The sequence below is a fragment of the Pelodiscus sinensis genome, chromosome 23, assembly GCF_052426305.1.
Source record: "Pelodiscus sinensis isolate ZL-2025 chromosome 23, ASM5242630v1, whole genome shotgun sequence".
Classification (NCBI taxonomy): Eukaryota; Metazoa; Chordata; order Testudines; family Trionychidae; genus Pelodiscus; species Pelodiscus sinensis.
In genome coordinates, this window is record NC_143074.1 from 25940620 (window position 1) to 25953598 (window position 12979).

Below are 12979 nucleotides of genomic sequence, written 5' to 3' on the forward strand. Positions count from 1 at the left end.
CGCCATTTTGTTTTCTATGGGGGAGGGGGTGTCTCAGAGGGCTATTCAAAGGCGTTTATGTAACTTAATACCAAGCCACCTGGATCTTACCCGGCACTTTCCTCCACTCGATCTCCCAGGGCCTTGTGAAAGGAGGGCTGGATCTTTAACTCCATCGTGCAAATGGGGAAACTGAGCCATGTCGCAGGGCAGTGACTTGCCCAGCAGTACACTCAGCGCGAGACCTGTGCTCACCCACTAGGCTGTACTGCACCAGCTGCTGGCGTGCTAGTGCTTTCGGAAACCCCAGCCAGCGAGCGGAGAGGAGCGGCCGGCGGACGAGGCCCCTGCAAGGTGCCGGAGGACGAGAGCACAGCATGGGTGATGCACTGAAGTGCTGAGGAGCCCTGAGGGTTTGCAAAGTGGCCCTGGCAGCCAGAGCACACGTTGGAGGACGTTTGCATGGAGCGCTGGACAGGCTGCTCAGCTCGTGGCGAGAGCGGCGCGGTGGTCACGATGGCAGATGCCTTGAGTAGCTGCTGCAGACTTTCCGCGTGCAGCCGGGAGGAAAACCCAGCAAATATGCGGCCACCTTGACGCAGCAAACGAGTTCGCTGCTTTGGCTCTTTAGACCTTCGGCTCCCGGCCAACGGCTCCCTGGGTCTCCGACCGCAGAGGCAGGGAACCCAAGGGGTCCAGCCAGGCGGAAACCTGGGCCTGGCCCAGCGGGAGAAGCACTGCAGACACTGGGGATATGAGCTGCTGGAGACTGGCGCCCATGGGGAAGCCGCGCAGCTCCCGAGATAGCGCTATTCCTGCCCGCACTGAACTGTGCACCTAACTCTGGAGGGCCGTGGCTCGGAAGTGCAGCATGGGAACGCCAGGGCCACGGTGCCGAGGCCACGCTCTGTGCCGGGTGGTGCCACGGTTGTACGAGTAACCCACGGGCCAGGCAGCGCTCTCCGTGTACATTAATAAAAAGGCCTCATGAAAACTGGCACTCTTCAAAGGGTGGCACGTTTTATTGTGTTTCATTGGCTTTAATGTCACGGCAAATGTGACAAAACGTGAACCCTTAGCTCAGCGTGGCCACACGCCACAGAAAGCAGCGATACAATTGCTGAGGGTAGGCCCTGGGAGCGATTTATTGCTTGCACGGTTTTAGCCACAGAGGAGTTATGATTCGCTTCCTGTTCCTGTATCATATTAGCATTTTATTAGCCCAATAACATCGTATGTTGCCGTTTCACACCAGGATCCCCAGCCAGTTTGCCTCTCTCGGGTGAGGGCTGGGGGGCCGGTGCTTTGCGGCTGGCTCTGGGGAGAGCCAGGTTGGGAGGGCAGTGCTGGTGAGATTGATGGCCTGTGCTTGGGAACAAGGAGAGCTGCTGACTTGGCTGTGGGAGGTGCTGAGCAGCCAGGGCCTTTTTTGCAGCTGGTCCCTGTCCGTGCGGTGCCCCTTGTCAGAGCGCTGGAATGCAGCCCTGTGCCTGGCCCGAAGGCAGCGTGGGGCGTGCTGGAGAGGGAAAGCTGCCACGGGCTTGTGGAGTGACTGGAGCCGTCAGGCAACCACTTAGCAAGGCAGCGGCTACTGCTCAGGCCACTGGCCAGTTCAGTGACATGCACCATAACTTGGGGAATTGGACAAGAAGTTGTAGGCAGATGGGGCTCCCCTCAGGTGCATTAGAGCCAGACCAGACGGGGCTCCCCTTGAGCTAGAGCCAGGCCAGATGGGGCTCCTGTTGAGCACGGTAGGGCCAGGCCAGTCACGATTCCCGTTGCGTGAACGCTAGAGCCAGCCCAGTAGGGGGCATCAGTTGAGCACCTCAGAAGCAGGCCATGTGGAGGTTCCCATTGAGCGCATTGGAGCCTGGCCAGGAGGACATACCAGTAGGGGGCGCCTGTCAAGCGCACTAGAGCCAGCCAGTAGGGGGCGCCTGTCGAGCGCACTAGAGCCAGCCAGCAGGGGCGCCTGTCGAGCGCACTAGCCAGCCAGTAGGGGTGCCTGTCGAGCGCACTAGAGCCAGCCAGTAGGGGGTGCCTGTTGAGCGCACTAGAGCCAGCCAGTAGGGGGTGCCTGTCGAGCGCACTAGAGCCAGCCAGTAGGGGCGCCTGTCAAGCGCACTAAAGCCAGCCAGTAGGGGGCGCCTGTCGAGCGCACTAGAGCCAGCCAGTAGGGGCGCCTGTCAAGCACACTAGAGCCAGTCAGTAGGGGCGCCTGTTGAGCGCTCTAGAGCCAGCCAGTAGGGGTGCCTGTCGAGCGCTCTAGAGCCAGCCAGTAGGGGGCGCCTGTCGAGCGCACTAGAGCCAGCCAGTAGGGGCGCCTGTCAAGCACACTAGAGCCAGTCAGTAGGGGCGCCTGTTGAGCGCTCTAGAGCCAGCCAGTAGGGGCGCCTGTCGAGCGCACTAGAGCCAGCCAGTAGGGGCGCCTGTTGAGCGCTCTAGAGCCAGCCAGTAGGGGTGCCTGTCGAGCGCACTAGAGCCAGCCAGTAGGGGCGCCTGTTGAGCGCTCTAGAGCCAGCCAGTAGGGGTGCCTGTCGAGCGCACTAGAGCCAGCCAGTAGGGGGCGCCTGTCGAGCGCACTAGAGCCAGCCAGTAGGGGTGCCTGTCGAGCGCACTAGAGCCAGCCAGTAGGGGGTGCCTGTCGAGCGCACTAGAGCCAGGCCAGATGGGCACACCCCTGAGTGAGCTAGAGGCAGGTGAAGAGTGAAGCATGCACCTGAGCTCGCTGGGAAGGGAGCTGGCTGCTAGAACTCCCTTGCAATGCGCTCTGGTTGTGGCCCATGGCCAAGGAGCCTAGCCCTGCAGGGGCACTAGCCAGGGTGTCAGGCGGGAAAATCTGTGGCCGCACTCTGGAGCGAGCAGCTCCCGGCAGGCACGGCAAGCTACTGCGGAGGGAAGCGTCAGGAGCAGCAGGCAAATCCCCCGCCCCCGCCTGCTCCCGCACAGGAGTGAGTGGCAACGCGGGTGGCTCTAGCAGCCCCCGAGGCAGGGGAGTGAATGAAAAGGTAACGGAGCTCGGAGCAGGAGTTACCCCCAGTCTGCACGGCAGGGCCAGCTCCACGAGCGTTTCTTGCTCTGTTCGAAACGAGTTTTCGGTTCTCCCGTTCCTGGTGCACTGGATTCCCCCCGCCCACCGCTCCGAACGCCCAGAGGGCGCATGCCAGGCACGGGCCCGTTTCTGCGGCGGTGCCGAGGGCTCCGTCGCTGGGCTGGGCTTGGAATCCCCTCGTCGCGGCCCCGTGTGCTGTGCCGCTGGCTGGCAGTCCTGGGCGGCAGGCTGGCCAGCCAGTGGCAGCTGCAGCGTCATGCTATTAACGGGGCGGGGGGTTCGTTTTCAGAGTTAATTAACGAACAGCCCCGTGCGACAGCCAGCCGGGGATTTATTTCGACCTGAAATACAGTTTTCTGCTCGCCCCGCATTTTCTGTTTGGATTTTCCTGCGGGTCGCACCAGGCTTGGCGCAGATGTGAGGCGAGAGCCGGAGGCCCTGCCAGCTGCTCCGGGAACAGGTCGGGCTCCTTGCGCTGAGAGAGAACAAGGCCCAGGTTGGGACAAGCCCTCGCTGGATGGCTCGGCTCCCGCACAGCTCCCAACACCACAGAGCCAGCGGGCACCGCGGGCAGGGGAACACCCGGCCAGTGTTTAAACATGGAATGGGCTCTGTGTGGCTCTCGTCCCAGCGCAGCCGAGCGGCGAGCGTTGCGAGCTCCGAGGCAGGCAGCGAGCTGCGTCTGGGTGCTGGCGGATTCCAGCGCCAGCCAGCGCCAGCGGCACCTCCAGCCAGTCTCCGTGGGGCGAACTGAGCCGGGCAGGGAGAGGCCAAGACAGCGGCCTACACAAGCTGCTCCTGGGCTCTGTGTCTAGCGGCGCCGCTAGGGAAAGCCACTCCGTGGGGAGGGGCAGCGCGGCGTGGCCGCCGGGGGTGGAGTTTCCCTGTGCCGACAGGTGGCGCCACATTTAGTCATTTCCACTGCAACCCGCTGCCACAGCGAGCTGGGGAAGTCCTGGAAAGGCTGTTTCCAATGCACGTCCTGCCAGGGCGCAGTGCTGAGGCCTCGGGGGGAGGGCTCGGTCCTTACAAATACCCTACAGGCTGTGGGTGCAGATGTTCAGCCTGGTTCGTGCCCCCACGACGCTCAGATGCTGCCAGCACCCAGGCCTGAGGGCGCAAGAGTCCAGTCCCGATGGCCGACAGCGCCCCATCGGCTCTCCACGCACAACCAAAGCAGGGCAAGCGGAGGGGCTGAATCTGCGGCAGGGGAGATGCAAATGAGCTATTCGGCAAAACTTGCTAACGATCAAGGTCGTTAAAACGGGGACGAGGCTTCCAAGGGGGGTTGTGGAAGGTCCCAGGGTAGTCTAGAGTCACCTAGTGCAGCGACGGGGACTTGAGTTCTTGCCGCCCGTCCAGGCCTCCTTTTCTACCATTCTGTTCCTTGGCAATTAGTCTTCTCGCCCGTCGCTCCCTCCCCCGGCCAGAGAAAATTCTACTTTTGCAACACACAGAAACTTTTCTTCAAAGTTTCCCTTCCAGCCTTGGTTCATTTGTTGCTAAATCCCCAGTTTCCTTTGCGAGTGGGTTCTGAAGCAAATGCCATTTGTAGCCGCGTTCTTGCCTCCAGCAGCAGCAGCAGGGAAAAAAAAAGTTCAAGCAGATCAGAGTGCTTCTAGGTGCGAAGTCCCAAACTCAGTATCAAAGGCTATTTGATCAGCTCCCTGTCATTGGCATCATAAAAAGGATTAATTTATTTGAGACTGCCAAAACCCTCATGCGGCAACAAATTTAAGCGTGCTCTTTCCACGGGCTAATTAAAATCAATTAATTTCAGTCAAATCTGTGGCTACCAACCTGCATGTAAATACACACGCACATGTGTATATGTGTACATACATCTGCCTGCCTGCCGTGTCTCACACCCACCCACCAGCTCCTTTCACGTGACCAAAATACTGCAGAAGCCATTTGCTCTGTGTCTGGAGTGTGGACAAAGTCTTCTCTGGCTGTCACTTCTATCATGATCCCTTCTTGATAGTCAGTCCCAGTTACGGGGTTTTGCTGATTGTCCATCCGTGGGCTGCATTAAAACCGTGGTTCCCCTTTGCAGGTGACTAACTGTCCCCCCGTTCTGTCCAAACTGGGAATGCGCCACGTACCTTGCTCACGTGAATGCCTTGCCCGGGTGTCCGGTGCAGCTTTGAAGGCTGGTGACTCTGTCGCCGTTGCCGGGGCCCCAGTCCCGCCGTGGGAAACGGGATCAGACGTTCCAGCGCTAAGGGCACCTTTTGGAGCCTCCTTGGCGAGGGTCTGAGACAGGGCCTAACAGGTAAGACCTTGGAGCGGGGAGGTCGCAGAGTCCTGCCCGCTGTGCCCCAAGCGGCCAAGGAGGTATGTGTGTTGAGCTACAGCTTGTCACGTAACCTCCTCGCTCAGGTGAGTCCATCCGGACCTCGTCCTCGCCCGGGGCCAGGGGCTGCCTTCCTGCTCCCACACTTGGGATCCCCCGTCTCTCATCAGAGCGACTCTTCCCTTCCTAATCCCCCCCCAACCCGTATTCCAGCCCTGGCCCATCTACACATCCATCAGGGACGTCCACAGACGTGACTCCTCCGAGGGCCGCCTTCCCGCCTGCCTGCCCAGCGAGGTGGGGCGGGGAGCAGGTTTCCAGCCTCCTCAGACCCTGGGCTGGACGGGGCAGGATGCCCTTGGGACCAGCGGGTAAAAGGGGGGCTCTGCGCCGGTTCCACGGGCTGCCGCCCTAGGGAGCGGTGGGGACGATGTGTTGACCTTTTTCACCCTCCTCCGGCCTCTCCAGGAGCACAGGGAAGTCCCGTGGTAACAGCTGCCGGGGTTCAGGTTGGCCCTTGGGCAGGCGGAGCCTGGTGCGCACAGACCCGGCGTCTGGGTCGCGGTTTGGGGGCGCGCGCTGTGGGGCCTCTGCTGGCAGACCCAGCTGGCAACTCGGTGTCTTTGCAAATGTGCTTGTGACCCCTCCCGGGCCATCGGCAGGACCGTTCCACGGCCCGGGCAGGGTGGGGTGGCCGCCGCCGCAGGCGTCCCGCGCTGGAGGACGCTTCCTGAACTCAGCGGTGCCGGCAAAGCCACAGGGTGCGCAGGGCCCAGGGCGCCGCCTCCTTTGCCCCTCCCTCAGCTGGGACGCTTTGGTGGGATCCTCCACCGCCGGACCCCTGGCGCTGTTGCCTGCCCTCCGCACTAGGGGGCCTGGTGCGGCTGAGCCAGCCTGGCGGAGCGTGGGCCGGATTGGCCCTTTACACAGGTTCACTGGCTGCCGTAGCCTGTGGTGGGACAGAGCCGCAAAGGGCACTGGGCTGCAAAAGGAGCTGAGGACCCTTCTGAGAACCTGGGCTTAACGCCTCATCTCCTGCCTCCGCCTGGCCCCAGCTCATGCTGCACCTGGCCCCCTCCTCGGTGAACGGGAGCCTTCCGGCGGCTGCGGAGCCGCGCTCGAGCTAAGTGCCCACGGCGTCGTGTGGGCTCAGGGTGCGTGGCACAGACACAGAGAGGTAGCAGAGCCCTTGGACTTCGTGCCGGAGCCCACCGGAGCCCACTGCACGGAGAGCTGCAGCTTCTGCACCAAGGAAAGTGGCGGCAGGGTGGAGAGGGCGCCCCGGGTGCGTGGCAAACAGCTCAGCAAGCCTGTTCTGGGGCTCAGGGGAGGCTGTTTTCCCGGGAAGGAGCAGTGCAAGGGGAGGGAGTGGGAGAGAAAAGCCCGGTCAGACACGCCGCTGCCGCAGGGCCGGGACAGCCCGTCCAGACGGTGGAGAGAGGCTGGCGGAGTCGGGTTGGTTATCTGCTCTGCGTCAGGCCTCTGTTGCGTGCACACGACTCGGTCAGAGTCTATCTCAGCAAAAGCGGCTCCCAGAGCTTTTGTGGCCTTTTCCTGAGGAAGATACCTACATTCCTTGGCTCAGGGCCACCAGCAATGCCCCCTGCGTCCCGCCTCATTTGGGAGGCCACGAGCACCCAGGGGCGTTCCACACGGTTCCCAAGCTGCTGAACGCTGAGACGAAAACATGGGCGCACATCCGAGGCGAGAAGAGCCCAGCACATGGGCCTGCCAGAGAACACATGGCTTCTCCCTCTCCCATGACTTATCTGAGAACCCAAATTAGGCTTCAGGAAAGTGAAAAGGGGCTGTTTTTCATGATGCGCGATTACCTATTAAGGCGAGCTATTAGAAGATTCCAAGGCGGCATGTTTTTCTGGTAAAATTCAGCACAAAGAACACGCATCATTAAATATGGAAATCCAGAATTTTATTAGCAATCTGCTAGATCTGAACTGACGCCAATTAAACAAAAAAGATATAATTTATAAAAAAAAAGGCAGAGTTCAAGTTGTGTTAAATACGAAATGCAATTTTCTGCTGGTTTTGATTTATTACTGGTGGTTCATTGTTCAGAGAAGCATGTTATATTTCAATAGAGAAATATTGTTTATTCATTAATATTTTAAAACTTGCTTATTGCTGGATATGACTCTCCTGCAGAATGAAACTTTATGATTTAAAACATGAATTAATAAACACATTTGAAAGTGTTAGACAATATCATAAGCTCTCATTTTTCATTTTACTAGGAGCATATTAAATTTTTATAATTCTGCAAGTATTATTATTTTCCAGCGCTCAGTGCGGATTCTGAATTCCTAATTTCAGGTAAAGATGAGAAAAGAGCAATAACATACGCTGGGAATCAGTCAGTCTCTGGGCCGATTAGGGGTTTGGTACATTTGTTGTTACATTATTCATAAATCTTCTGCTTAGCACCACATTGTGATAGCATGTGTAAAATAGACGCACGGTACTTCCTCTTTGCGCACTGTTGGGATGACAAGTGTGCTGTCTACTTGGGGTGGATGTGTGTGTGTGTGTGTTGCTGTGGATGGGTGCAGAGAAGGTCTCTTAATGTTAGGAAGCCTGTTATACCGGCTGACACTCTAAATGAGGCTGAAAATATTGTATACCAAAGTGATAAAGCAATGATGGTCCCAGCAGCCTTAGGTTATCTTGGCTATTACCGGCCCTACAACTTGAATCAACAGTATTAAGAGGGCCAGGCTCAGTACGTACCTACCTCTCAACTCATTAGGCTTGAGCACTCTATATATCCAGCCTATCGCCTGCTTGATGTAAACTAACCTTTTTTGTATCTGGAAATCTCTCCTTTGGCAGGCTCCCCGTATTACCATAACAATAACCAGCGTTTCAATTTTAAGAACTCATTTTTCCTCAGATAGAAAGTGCCAATCAATTTAAAGAGCCAAAGACGCGCTCCGGCGGAGCAGCTGGGGGTATTTGCGCTTCCTGTTCCCCGCTGGTGCTTGGCTCCTGGTTTCCATTGAGAGACCTGTCACGCAGATTGTTCCCCCTGGCCACTGCGGCACTACTCTGGGATGTTTCAGGGCAGGGGGTTTGCACCCTAACTTTAATGGCGTGGATGCACGGTGGAAGAGGCTGCGCCGGACAGAGCGCCGACACTTGGCATGCGGCCGTGACTGCCGGCAGAAAAATGCCAATAACCGTTTGTTCCTAATGGCAAATCAGACATTCTCGGAAATCTCTCTTCAGATACGGGCCGGGTGGGGCAGGCAGCTGCCTGCGAAACATCTCAGAGATGCAGAGAGCCCAGACTGCGAGCGGCCCCCTCGCACACCCGGCACAGTCAGTTTCACAGTCAGAAGTTACAGTGTCCCCCTGGTTGGAATGGAGCCCGATGGGGGCTCTAGGAGCATAGAGCCATAGAACACTAGCACTGGAAGGGACCTCGAGAGTCATCGAGTCCAGTCCCCTGCCCTCACGGCAGGGCCAAGCGCCAGCTAGCCCGTCCCTGACAGGTGTCTGTCTTAAATATCTCCTTGTGCTCCAGCTTTTGCTGGCACGGCCGTCTCTTGCCAAGGACTCCATGTTTCAGTTCTTGAACGGCAGAAGCGCCTGTCAGGCCGTGGCGAGGCCTGGGGAGGAGAGCTGTGCCGATCGCACTGGTTTGTGCTTAGGCTGATTGATGGTACCGCCGCAGAGAGCGGCTCGTTCTAGAACGGCAGGACTTACACCGACAGCGCGATGTAAATCAACCGGTCAGCTCGTTGCTGGGCAAAGGGAATCGGCCAGCCTTATTACTTCAAGTCAGTCAATTAATTAAAGTTCAGTGCTTAATCAAGTCACACACAGGGCACCAGGATTTCCGTCTCCTTTCCCGAGCTTATCAGAGATTAAGGTAAAACCAAACCAAACCAGCCCCCCAAAAGCAATGACTCAAGTGACCGCCAAGACACGGAATCTCATTCCAGAGCGATCACTTCCTGAGAAGTCCAGTAGGGGGAGCACTACCGGGCTGGCTTTGCCCTGCCAGGGGAAACATTTGGGGATGTCTCCATCTGTGTACGCCCAGCTCACGCTCAGTCATTTCCTCCGCAAAGACCCTTGTGCCAAGCATTGGCCTTCGGCTCCCTGGAAACGCACACTGAAGATCGGGGCGAGTAAGTAGCAATACTGTCATGGGATCATAGGCGGTGCCAGGAATGTTTGAAATGTAGCCAGGGTCCCCGCACCGCCTTTTCTGGATTTGCCGACGCCCCTGGAGAGGGGAGCCGGGCGATGGCCCTGCTGCCAGCAGGATGCACGGTCCCCGTATTTCTTCATTGCGGCTCTGACGTGTTCCCACGTGAGAAGATGTCTCGCAGTAACGCTGGGCATGGCAGCCATGGCAGAGGCGGCTGGCTAATGGTGTCAGCATTAGCTCTTACAAGGGGCTGGTTCATTGCCACAATGTTTTCCCCTCCAGAAGCGGCAATGCAGGAAGGTAACCTTTGCACCCTGTCCCGGACTGGCATCAGCAGGCTGGGATCCATGACAACTGGGAACCTCTTCCAGCAAGTGAAAAATGCTGTGAGAGGATGGAGTGGGCTGGGTTGGCGGGACGAGGGAAAGCGAATACAAAGCTCCCGAGGAGGGGAGCAGCTGATGTCAGCTACAGACTTTTTCGAGCACAAAGAGAAAATGCCGCAGCATTGATATTCTACGTCCCTTAACAGAGAAAGGTCTTTCAAATATATCTAACCACATGTGTTAGTAACTCTCCAAGAACATTCATAACTTGCAAACGGATGCTACTCAGCATATACAGGGGGATATTCAATTAGATTTCTCTATTTTTTTTCAGGAATGTGGTACAAAAAAGCAATTTCTCTTTTTTGAAGAATGTAATATCCCCGTGCTGTGGAAATACATCAAAGGGAAACGCAGAGAGCAGTATCCCTGCTTTACATTCTGAAGACCAGGCAAGAAAAATATGTTGTTTACCTGAATTTGTTTTTCATAAGGTCTCCCGGTGGATTAATAAACTAACCTTTCATCGGTGAATACCTGACCATACATGCCATCAATAACATACGCTTCACCTCTTGCCTTAATACAAAGTTAGGGTGTGGGGGGAAATTGCATAAATCTAAACAAAAGTTATCAACCAGACGCTGTCCAATAACCGGGAAGACAGAGGAATGTGCTCCGGGTGAATTCCCCCTTCGGATTTGTTCCGCTGTTAGAAACAAGCGAGTCCTGCTTGTAGCTCATCGTCCTGTCCGTTCTTTAGCTTCCCATCCTGCCCCACAGCAGCCAGGAGCATAGGGATGCTGAGCTGCAGATGGGCGTTTTCTCTGCAGAGATTCCAGCGCCCAGGGAACAGTCACCATGTTTCATTACAACTTTTTTATTTGATTTTTGCAGCCCACACTTCACCTGCAGCAGGTACCGTTCTCCTGGCTGGACACGCCTCTTCCTAGAAAGACCCAAGAGAACTAACAAAACTGTCAGCTTAGACAGTAAGTGCCAGAAACCCAGCCCCCAGGAGTGGGGGGGTGGGCGTTCTGCTTTGGTTCCTGCGGGGGTGTCTAGGAGTAGCCTGCCCACCGAGGGGTTTGGGCGCTCAGCCCACGCGTGGCAGGCTCTGCCCTCGAGATGGAGCCACACCCAGGCCCGTAGCATTGTTCAACGCCGGAGGAGCTGGGCAGGGTTAGCTCAGTACGGAGCATCTGGCCTAAGGGAAGGGGGGACAGGAACCTGCTGAGGGGAGGGACTTCGGAGGGGAGCTGGAGGGAGCAGCAAACACCTCCGGAGACACAGAGCCAGCAGGATTGACCAGGCCGTGCCAAGAGGCCCAGGTTCAGTGAGGGACCGTTCAGCTCTCGGGCACAGCTGCAGTGGTTTGCTCCACAGGGCTCCGCAGTCCAGAGAAGGACCCTTTCCCCGGGGGGTGGCGGGAGGCCCGACTCCAGAAAAATGACCCAGGGGAAGGTCTGGCTGCAGGAGGAGGCCACAGGTGACCGCGGTGGGCTTGTGTCTCCCAGGCAGGGCTCCGGCCTGAGGGCTCGTCTGAACATCCCACGTGGCTGATGAGTCAATAAAGTCGGCCCCGGAGTGGGCGCTGGGCGCTGTGTACACGCCGGCCGGGGGTAGCCCACTCGCACGGAAGCTTTGCTGGGGGGGGGGGGGTTCGTAACATGTTGTGACGCCATTTGCTTGACAGAGCCCATGAAAACCCCCGGGGGGGGAAGTGGGGGGGCTTCCAATAGTCACCGGGCCATTGGTGCTGATTCTGGGAGACTCCAGGCCAATCCTGGCAGCCCTACAAGCCGCACAGAACGGACCCACGGCCCGTAAGGGGATACTGAGGCAGACACGCCACCCCCGTGTGCAGTGGGAGCGAGCCAGGGCTGGCGAGCGGGAGGGGGAGGGGGAGGGGATGCTCGCCGCAGTGGGGGCGGGGGGTGTTTACAAGCCAAACCTGATTTCCCCACATCAAAGCCGTGCTGCAGCCAGCGTCTAAGGTGCTGGGCGGGTGGCTGGGAGGCCTGGCTTGCCCTGGGTGTCTCTGCTGAGCCTGCCCACCTGGGGCAAGCTAATGGCAGGGCTGGCAGCATTTCTGGGAGGCCAGCTGGCCACTCGCTTCTTTTCCCACAGGCCCCGCGACCCCTGCCAGAGGGGCGTTTGCTCTGGCCTGTGACAGGCGAGGGGCCTAGAGAAGGGTCCCCGAGGACATAGGATGTGCTGCTTAGTAGCTGCCTCCCAAACCGAATGGTGACACCTGGAAGTTTTCTTCCCTCAGTGCAGGAGCCGCAGCCAGACCAACGTCCGGGCTGCAATTCGGGAGAGGGGCAGGCGTTCCGGGCTCTGTCAGAACGGCCGCCAGCTCGACTCCTTCTCCCCCGAAGCAGCAGGCGTTTCTCCCAGTGACTGAGACGATCTGAGGGGCTGGGGGCCCTGTGTTCAGAGCAGCGTCTCTCCTCCAGCCCCGGCCACTGCAGGGAACATTTAGGGGTTTTAAAAAAGAAAATGGTACGCTAAGTCTAAGTGAATTTGTGGCCTCCAGGGTCTGGCATGCCCTAATTGATTGATAGGTTCGGATTGTCAGTGCTTAAAGAGATAATTCAATTTCTAAAATCCTATTAAGTGGTGAAAGATTTGTTGATTGTTGAATTGTTTCCTATGTTATGCAAGTCATTTGGTCCGGCTCCCTTGGAAATCCATTTCCCACGTATGAAAAGCTGATGACAGAGCCTTTGTTTCTGGCCTATTGATGTCTCCTGGCCATGCGTCCCAGTGGCCTCCCCGTGGTACCGACATCCACGGGGCTGTTGGAGTGACACTGGGAGAAGCAGGGTGTGTGTGTGTGTGGGGGGCGGGGTAGCTCAAAGGAAGACCGCCCAGTTATTAAAGGAGAAATGGCAGAGCACAGTGGAGCCGGGCAGTGGGAAGACACACCTGCCTAAGCACAACTCCCCTTTTCTGATTTGTGAAAACTCAACGGGGACATTGCTGCCATTGGCCCGAATAATAAGTTCTCTTCTTCCTGAATGAGTACAAGGATGTCAGACCAGACCCGCAAGCCTACGCCGTTCACCGTCCATCCTGCGAGTGACTGTTCCCAACGATGCCCCGGCATCACTGCCCGTAGGGCGCCCAAGTGAACTGCCGCGTGCTTC